This window comes from Bacillus rossius, chromosome 1 (assembly GCF_032445375.1).
Source record: "Bacillus rossius redtenbacheri isolate Brsri chromosome 1, Brsri_v3, whole genome shotgun sequence".
Lineage (NCBI taxonomy): Eukaryota > Metazoa > Arthropoda > Insecta > Phasmatodea > Bacillidae > Bacillus > Bacillus rossius.
In genome coordinates, this window is record NC_086330.1 from 359,602,317 (window position 1) to 359,612,764 (window position 10,448).

At 37.1% G+C, this 10,448-nt stretch overlaps 1 long non-coding RNA gene across 1 annotated transcript; it reads left to right on the forward strand.

Moving 5' to 3' along the window:
* The first annotated feature begins 396 nt into the window (after positions 1–396).
* LOC134528291 (uncharacterized) lies at positions 397–6,511 on the forward strand. Its single transcript, XR_010074376.1, has 3 exons — positions 397–803; positions 3,044–5,694; positions 5,943–6,511. It is a non-coding gene; the product is annotated as an uncharacterized LOC134528291 (long non-coding RNA).
* Positions 6,512–10,448: the final 3,937 nt, after the last annotated feature.

Genomic DNA, 10,448 nt, shown 5'->3' on the forward strand with positions numbered 1-10,448 from the left:
AGATTTTTATGTTTATTATTAAGTTAGTTTCAGCTTCTGATAGCAGGTTATTAAGAGTTTACTTGAGGAGAGGATTACGGAATTTTAGTCTATAGTGGAGGAAGTCTTTGAGATTTTTTTTTTGACGTAACAGATGTTTATTTGAGGATACTTGTAAGGATAAAGTTTATAGTGATAAGTTGTTTTAAGTCGTTGAATTTATTGTAGATTTATATCGGGGATTATTACGTGAGGAGAATACGTTATAAGTTAAATGCTTATTAGAGATAATGCAAGTGGTTTAATTTAATTGAAGTTCATTTTAAGATTGTAGGTTAAGAGAATTATAATTTAAAATAAAGTTTTTTGTCGTAAATAGGAATTATTTTCAAGAGAAGTTTGTTTTGTTTTCGTGCGCGTAGGAGACGAGACGTACGAATTAAATCAGTCGAGGGAAGGATAAACGTTAGAAAGGAATTAAAGAGAAAACGAGAGTTTATGTAAAAGAGAGTTATAGAATTTATAGTGATGTTTTGTTTTAATTAGAAAAATGTTGAGAGTTGTTTCAGAACGACACGTCAGTGGACGTGGCAGAGTGAACACGTGACGGGGAGGTGCTGAGACCTAGCGGAGAACGGAGGAACCGCAAGCGAGGGTTGGCGCACCTGATGGAATTCGGTGACGTCACGGGCTCATACGGAGACGTGGACAGGCCGTGACCTTGTTTTGATCAGCTGTACGGTAACTTAGCGATAAGAAAATAGACTATTGGTTAAATAAATTTAAATTTAAGTGTGTTTTAGGAGAAGAGGAACTTTCAGTATGTAAGTAATTTATTTTAAGAATGGTATGATGTATAGGCTAGAAGTGTTTCGTTGTAAGTTGTTTATGTTTTTGTTAGTTAAATTCTACCTCGGTTTTAAAAATATTTTTTTGGGATTTGTAAACATTATTAAGGAGGTACACTATAAAATCGATAAGCATTGAGAAAAGTGGGAAGGATAGTTTTTGTGTGTAGAGGGAATTTACTCCAAGGGAACAGAGAGACAAAATTAATGTTTTCTTTAAGGCGAGGGACCCTAAGGTGAGGTGTTGTGTCCCTGGGAAGTAGGGATTGTAGAACAGACCCATAGGAGATGGGCTATCTACGTGAATTAAGGGTTAGGAGAATCCTGAGTGTTGTTAGTAGTTTGGGGCAGGAGTTCCCCATGGTAGTACCGAAGTGGCTATCCTGTATGGGATAGGGTACCATTTCAATGAAGTTTGTTGGTGGGGTTAGAGCCCCCTGTGTAGTGGGCCTATAGCAGATAGGCACTACAGTGAAATTTTTGGTTATTTTGTGAGGTAAATTCCCTGGAGGTTAAGTAAGATTGGATTCAGTTAGGAAGGAGGGAAATGAGAAACATTGCTGTAGAGAGTTAGTGTACTTGCCTAATGTGAAATTGAATTTTACTAAATTAATTTAGGAGAAAGTTTTGTTCGGTAATTAAATAATAATGGAAGATAGCTAGATAATTAATTAATTTTTTTTGAGTAAGGTGTTTTAAGTAATGAAATAAAATAAGGTGAAGTAATTTGAATAATTGGGGAGGAGTTTCTTTAAGAGTTTAGATAATTGTTTTTGAATTTATTGAGATATTCAACCAGTGAAGTTTGAGTGTGAGAGATACAGTGAGATTTTAAGGAAATCGGTTGTTTATTAATTAGGACAAATGAGATTTTATGATTAAGAGTCAGTAAGCATAGTTAAAATTTACGACATGATATTTGTTGACAGTTTACAGTTATTAAGGAGAAAACAGAGTAATCTATTTATTTTTATTTTAATGGTTTGAAGATAAGATTATGAATTTTTTTTGGAAGTTTCTTTGGCATGTTGGAATAATTTTTTTTGATTTTTAGAATTTACAGAGAAAATTTAATTGATTTACATTAGTTTGGAAGTATGGAGGTTTAGTGTTCGATTAGCCCTAACTTGATGGTCGGATCCCAAAAGAATGCCGTAAAACCGATAGCCATTTGAGAGGAATGCGGTAGGCGCTTGTGTAGAGAGGGGTTGTGGGAAAACTCCTTGGGACTGATGGCAGATCAGGGGCCCTAAATAGTGTGTGATGCTGTAAAACCAGTGCAGGGAAAGCCTGGTATGCTTAAATTTTTGGGCACAGGTTATGTAAACCTGGGGTTCCATGGGATTTAGTCATGTTAGCTGCTGTGAGACATTAAGATTTCCAGGCTCCATAGTAAATTCAATGTAAATTTTTGTTTTCTTAAAATAATAAATTTGTTTTTAATTTATTTGAGATATTTGATTTGGAACAGTGAATACAGACCCCGAGGAATAAGAGTTGTCATGCTGTGAGAGGAGAAGGTGGTAGGCCTAAAAGGGTACAGGCACCACAGAGGTTATGTGCATTGCATAATTTAAATATAAGGAAACTTGAGAATTTGAAATTTTGTTGTTGGTTTGTACACCCATAAGAAGAGTATAGGCAGAATTTTTATTGTTATGAGATGTCTAATTTAATTGAAAAGAAGAAAGTTTAAAGATGCAAGGTAACATTATTATTGTAATAATTGAAAGAGATTAAGAGGTAGAGAGAAATAGGCAGTTTTTGTTTGTAAGTACTAAAGTTTACATATAGAAATTTAGTAACTAAGAATGAATAATAAGTTAAGTCTAGTGTAAAAGTTTTTTTTAAGTTTGTTAAGTTAAGAGTCACAAGTAAATTTTTTTTTAGAGAGAATGTCTTTGATAGGAAGTATTAGAAACTTATGGGAATTTTAGGGTAACATAAATAATGTAGGTAATGAATAATAAATAGATGGTAGGTCTTAAGTTAGGATTAACATTTGAAGCAGAATTTAATTAAGAAGAAGGAAAATAAATAGGCCTAATGAAAAGAACAAAAAAGGATTTTATGGTAAAGCATTTTTTTTAAGTAATAAACAATGAATAATAATGTTGTTTCAGGGTAATGTGTACTAATAATACAATTTTTTTTTTAGGACCAAAGAACAGGAATTATGTAATTTAAATTAACATGTATTTTTGAAACTGTTACAGATTCCTTAAGATGAGCTGAGCAGCAGTCCAGTTTACAAGATGACAAGAGTTCGAGAGACAAGATACAAGATCACTGAAACAAGAGCCAAGACTGAAGATTCAAGAGAAGAGAAAGCTGGCAGCCATGGACTTACAAGTGGAGATTAATAAGGTCATGTAAAGTTTTATTTTTTTTTATGGAAGACAGTAACTGGAGTTTTTTTTTGTTATAAACATTATTTACAGAACTTTTTAGGTTATAGTAATGTGATGGAACTAGTGAGTTGTGGTAGCTGTCAAAAAGAACTAATACCTTAAGTTTAATTTTTAAAGTTAATTTTCTTAATTTACAGAGGGATTAGTAGTTTTTTTTAAACCTTATTTAGGTTGGAATTTAAATACAATAGCTTATTATAAATGTGTACGAACAGTTCAAGTTCACAGTACTGATAGGTAGGTCAGATGATCTTATTGATTTTGATGATTTGTTGTTTTGAGTTGATTTTTAAGTGTTGTGAATTAGACAATGAAATAGTTCTGAAAACTTAAATTATTTCAAGCTAAGAAATAGTAAATTTAATTGTAACTCGAAGGACACCAGAATTTACTTTTTTTTGAATTAGTAATGTTTGAAAATTTTATACTTTACAAGAAAGGTTATAAACAAACAGATCGGATGGAACAAGGATGCAGTAAATCACAATTTCAGTTAGAATTATTGATTTGCTTTTGAGGTTATGAAGGAAAAGTTGCTATAATTTAAAAGTTTAAATAAAATGTTTTTTTTTTTTTTTTTTTTTTAAATTTGTTTGAAATAGAAAGTTTAAAAGTTAATTAGTCATGATCTAGGTGGGTGATGGGGTGGGAATTGGCCACTCTTTTTCCCTATAACCTCCCTAACATGGCCTTCTATTACAACTAACAGAAATAAAGAAGAAGAAAAATGAAGAATTATTAGTTAGAATGTTTCTTTCATGAAGATACCTGATGAACTTTTACTGTTTGGAAGAATAGAAGCAAGGTTAGTCAGATATTTTTACTCAGAAGAAGAAGAAGATAAAGCAGTTTTATGACTCGACAAGCCAGAGATTGGTGTTTCCCCTCTGCGCTTCTATTGACTACGTTGTTTACTCTCATGGGATAGCTGGTTCGGCACCATGGAGAGAGATTGGTGGGCATTGTGGTTGCCCCCAGAAGAAAAGAAGAGTAGAAGAGGTTATGGGTGGGCCATGTGAACTGACCTTCAACCCAGTTACTTCGTGGGGACTATTTGCTGTATAGAGAAGATCAAGACTCAAGAGTTAGGGAAAATCATTGGAGGTCATGTTTCCCTTCCTTAAGTTTTTCCTATCAAATTATTTGCCTGATTAGATTATGCTAAGGGTGGGATACTTTATGTTAGCAGTTGAATTAATTAATTTTATTTTTTTGTGTGTTTGCATCCTTGCCCATCGATTGCAGTTTAGTAGTTAGTTTTGTATTTGGCAGGCGTGATGGTAATGCCTGTTGATGATGTTTCAGAATTGTAATCTGTTCGTGATGAGGATGGCACAACTCCGAAGCAGATGTGGGGAGAAGTTGTGAGCTGCCCTGGAAGCCAGTCCAGTAGCTGTTGGAGTTGAGTGGTGTTTGCTGATGGCCAGCCCAGGGAGCTACTCTTCTCGACAACACTGACTTCGAGGAGTTGCACCAACCTTCACGAGATAAGAGTTTAATTAATTGAAACACTGTAAGGACACTTAATTTTTTTTGAAGAACGAAAGAAGTATGGTAATAAACGGAAACTGAAAAAAAAAAATAATAATAATTATCAAGAATTTGCACATTGTTTAACGAATACTGAGAAACTAAGAACAGTAATTTAATTTGTAAAGAGAGCTTCACTAACAGAACAATTTTTTTAGAATTGAGAACTCGAGCCTCTGAAGGTTCCTGTGAGAACAAACCAGATAAAAGTTTTACATTTAATTTTATGAATACTTGTTGTTTTAAAATAAATCTTATGCAGAATCTAGATGTATGTTCAGACAGCAAGGAACTAAGAAAATTATTATTTTTGTGAAATGAGGAATTTATAGTTATGGTTTAATGGAAAAAGACAATTTGTAATTTTGAGGTAGCTCGATGGGGCTCGAGCTCTGTGAGGGGAGGGTTATGTCGCGGGTTGAAATTTTGCAGGGTTGTTGAAATCAAATTTAGGGACTTTACTGACGGGACTCTGGGCTGGCTGCTCTGTTCACTCGTCAGCGCAAGTGGCGTGACCATGTAATTGGGGCACGGGGCCGGCGCGGCGCGCTGCGGGCTTGCAGAATTTTGTTTGTTTGTTTGGCCGCGCGCTGGCGCAGCCACGGGCCGCAGTTACTGGGGCGCGCTGTCGTAACAAGCCGCGCGGTGTGGCCTGCACATTGGGGTAGAGGGGGGGTAGTCTTCCCAGATGTTCTAGTTAGTTGTTTAGTAAATTTGACTTCAATAACGAGCTTTTGTTATGGTAGGCGCGGCAGGGCGCGCGAATTTAAGCGCAAGTGAGTGGTGACTCGGGGCTCACTCAGGCGGAGGCTATGCGTCTCACCTGTGGTCACGAGTTGTTAGTTCGTTCGTGATGTAGGAATTCAAGCTTTCGGGCGGAAGCTATGGTCGACGCCAGAGGCCACGAGTCGTTTAATTTAAGTTAGGTCATAATGTAGTCGTCAAGCTCACTCAGGCGGAGGCTATGCGTCTCACCTGTGGTCACGAGTTGTTAGTTCGTTCGTGATGTAGGAATTCAGGCTCACTCAGGCGGAGGCTATGCGTCTCACCTGTGGTCACGAGTTGTTAGTTCGTTCGTGATGTAGGAATTCAGGCTCACTCAGGCGGAGACTATGCGTCTCACCTGTGGCCACGAGTTGTTTAGTTAGTTCGTTCGTGATGTAGTTTAAGTTAGGTCATAATGTAGTCGTCAAGCTTTCGGGCGGAGGCTATGGCCCTCGTCAGGGGTCACGCGTCATAGTTTTTAAAATGTAATGTTCGTTCGGGATTTCAAGGGCAGGAGAGGCCCCTACGTTATTTTTTTTAAAGTAATCGATCAAGAAAGGCTTTTCGGAAAATGTGAGTATGGACTTATCTTTGTTTTAATTTTAAGTATTAATTATGATTTGAGGTATTCGGAAGGACTAGGGAAGTGTTTAGTGAAGTTCTCTCATTCTCTCTCTTGTAAGGTCGTTCAATCGTTAAGGAAGTAAAGAGATTATTGTTTTAAATTGTAATCCCGCTATTCAAATGTTCTTTAAAATGATGTTGAGTATTTGACTTTAAGAATAAAATAATTTTAATTAAGTATTATGTTATTTTGCAAAATCTCCTTAGTTCAGCTCTCACCAGACATCCTGTACGGGATGACGAACCTATGATCCTAGGTACAGTAAAGTATTTTATGAAGTTAAGACTAGTTGATGCCAAGCGAGTTGTTTCTATGTAAAGAGCTACGATTCTCTCCCCCCTCTGAAGGTGGCTCGTGACAATATAATACGTATGTATGTTAAAGACGGTCTTCCTGATTGAAAACTATATGGCTTTACAGAAATAATATTTTTTTAGGAATAACATTCATGTGCCTATAAAATATTATTTCGTCGAAAAATTCTAAAATACTACATAACAAAGGTATTGGTCAATAGTTTGTGACTAAAATTTAACTGTCAATAATACGTCAGGAAAATATATACTGATACATGGTTGAAATAACAACATCGGTAAACAACCATCACTCAAATATTTTATGTACAAAAGCAATATATATATATATAACATGGTCGAATTATAATGCTACAGTTACTAAAAACCAAAACGCTACAAAACTAAAAAAAATATATATATAAATATATATTTTTGCAAAACTCCGTTCCCCCGGAGAAACCCCCGGAATGGCCACCGCATGGGGAGCCCAAGAAAAGAAACGGGCTCCCCATTTGGAAGCCACCTGGAAGGTTTTTTTCTGTTCCACCCACCGTTTCTTTGGTAGCCTGACTTGTTACAAGGGATTGTATTCCTACCAGAGAAAATGCCACAATTTTGTCTGGGCAATCCGCCTTGGAGGAGCCGGGGCGCGAACCCGGGTCCTACAAGTCACAAGGCAGGCGCTCTACCCCAGAACCAGAGTGGTAGAGCGGATACTTGCAGTCTTCTTAACACTGACATGATGTTATTCCACGAGTTTACTGTAGTTTCGTGTGTCATTAACACGTGAAGTACGTGCAGTAACATCTAACCTCGGTAACGAACAAATTTATGTGTTCTTATGTTGTTCGTTCAGCATGAATTATGTAATTTCATAACAGTGAAATATAATTGTATAAAAGGTCTAGCAATTTTTTAGTTGATTTCCTGCAAAAAAACTTACAGTTCCGCTGTACAATAATTATATAGAAATATAGACTAGTAAAGAAATATGCAAGCACTTGCAATGTCGATGGTAAAGTTATTTTTAAATAAATGTTAGATATTAAATGAGTGTGTTTAGTTAATAAAATATGTGTGCTAACAAGCATGAAGTTATTGTATAAACATTTTATTTATTTGGTTTTAAAGCCACAGAAAAGTTAACTTTTTTTATATACTTTTAGCTTTCTTTTCTTTTACCGTGGCGAACATGCGCAGCTAATACTGGAAAGCTATTCAAACAACTTTTTGCAAATAACTTAATATTGGAAGTACTGGGGTAACACGAAGCATAAATGGTAACACTATTTTGTAGTGTATTTGAACTGTAGCATGGGGCATCAAAATAAGGCAATATGAAGATGAGAAAAGATACACTATCGAAGTTTATGGACCGAGTCGTAAGACACTAGATTCATATTCCAGAGAACACAGGTTCAAATCCTGGGTGGCCATTGTCATATCGTCTTAAAATCTTAAAATTAACAGCGAAACATATAAGTACCAGCACGGAAGAAAAGGTTTGTATCATCTTGCTTTAATATTTTTCTAACTATATAGGCATCGGCCTGAGACGGAATTAAGAGTTTTTTCTACCTAGACCTCCCAAATAGGTACACTTAGCTTTAATGTAGCTCACGACTCAGACGTGATAGCGCTGTGATTCGTGTGTTTGTGTATAGAGTGTCAACAACAATGAGCAGTACAGATAGTACGTTTACCAAAAAAAAAACATTAGTTTGATATTATGCCTTCGATATCTCATTTCGCATATCTCAGGCCAATATTAAATACAATTTTCGACGAATATCATTTGAAATGAATAGTAAGCTACCATTTAGTGTCTGTTTTGAATTAAAATTTCTAATACGTAGTAAATGTCTCGTTTTTATAGTTTTTATTTTAAACCATTGATCTAAATCGACTCCCTGACATAGACGTTCCACGCAAAACTAACGGCCGCGAGTCCCAATACAGCCCCACCGATTTTTTCTGCTGATTCCTGAAATAATTCTAGATAATTGGTAGGATGGTTCCTTACTGTAGGTCGTGGCTAATTCCTTTCACATGATCGCTCTGCTGTGGCGTTGTGTTTGGCCGTCTGCATTGACCTCGCTATATATCTGTTCACGGACAAGCAAGCATTTCAGAATAAGAAGTATAATATCGAAAATAGGCTATTCCTCTAGTAAACATACATAAAAATGATTTCAAGGCTTTCATAAATTAATATTCTGAAATGTTTTCACTTAACCAGCTCATTTGAGTATATTTCCAGGGGGCCTCCGCTCCTCTGTTGCCCCGAGGCCTCCAGACCTCTAAATCCGGCCCTGAAAATATATGTAACAAGGCTATTATAGACCATTCAAGAATGGTTATGTTTAGAATATTTTTAAAATCCTGTCCAAAATAAAGTAGGTATTAATAGAATCCAAATTATTTAGGTTGCGAAGGCAGTGTACAGCCTTAAATCTGGTGGGATTTATCACGGAATTTTTCCTGCTCTCCACAGGTCATGCATGAGCGACGGTGTCTATGAGTGCCGTCTGATCGGGGTGTATCTATGTTACTGAGACGGGATGACAAGTGCGACAATCGTGGGTGCTTCTAGCGCGGTATCGCCTCTAAGCTCAAAGCTCTGAACTGGTGCGCAGTCTTCTCGTAATCACAGGATAACTGTGAAATTTGAGCGGTGAACGTATAACATTATATGGCTGAGAAATGAAGATAAAGGTGCAATGCAAGTCCCTTAAGTGCTTTCAAGAATCTGTACCGGTTTTTTTACGCCTAACTGTTTTCACTCTTCTATGTATAAACACAGTTTAAAAGCTAAATCCAAAATCGAAAGTACTTGTCGGCTCTCGGCGAATTCTTAAATGCTTTTCGTAAACAGTTACCTATTTGGAAATCTTGAGCAGTTTTTGCAATCGCGTTTTTTTTTTCTTCCTGAAGTTGTGCGCACCGTGTGTATGTGCCCAGGCAGTGCGGAATTAGGCGCGGGGGGGGGGGGGGGGGGGGGTCGTTTCCAAAACGCAGAAATACCATAACGCCGAATGTCAAAATTGACCACAACGGGACAACGCCGACAGCTAGAAAACCTCTGTGTACCACAACGCCGAAATAACAACTGAATGAATTTGTGTGTGTTTCTTAAATGTACCTTAACGCCGAAATACCACAATCAAACCTAACCTTACCTAACCTAACCTAACCTAGCGTAGCCTATCCTAGCCTAGCCTAACCTAACCTAGTCTAACCTAACCTAAACTTTGTGGCAGTTATGCAATGACATTTTTCGGTGTTAGTGTATTTCGGCGTAGTGGTACACAGCAGTTTTCTAGCTGTCGGCGTTGTGGTCACTTTGGCATTTCGGCGTTGTGGTATTTCGGCGTTGTGGTGCGTCCCCGTGCGGGGGCATTTAATAGCCGCCAGGCCTCCCTTACACAGCTACCCCCAACCACCTTGTGCAAGCAAGTCTCTCGAGAAAAGCAACCCCATCTGACCCTCGCCCCAGGGCCGACTGGAAGGGGTGGCGCTGCAGTCGTGCGTCGCGCGCGATAACGCGACAAAGCGGCTCCGGTCTAACGGAGGTAGAAGGGTGTTGCAGCGGGGAAGGAGGGGGCGGGTGGGGTTTGAGGTTCCCGGATCCTCGAGCTTCCATAATGACGACCAGCAGCGCGCTGTACATTTCATCACACGCGTTATGAAGAAGAAAAAAAATGGTTTGTCTGTAAAGTCGGTTTACGGACTATAGTTTAACGTGACGTCATAACAAAACATTGATGAATTGATTGCATACTTTTATGAATAAAATTGAATCCTTTTTTATTGAATTATCACTATTTTGTATGGATACAAAGGAGTGAAATGAAATCTACAATTTAATTGATAAAATTACTTTTATTTGTACTCATTAATTCAAATATGTTTATTACTTTAACGAAAATATTATTTTAACTATAACTTTTATACATGTTTGCTATTTAACTTCTTCCAATCTGTGTTATTTTGT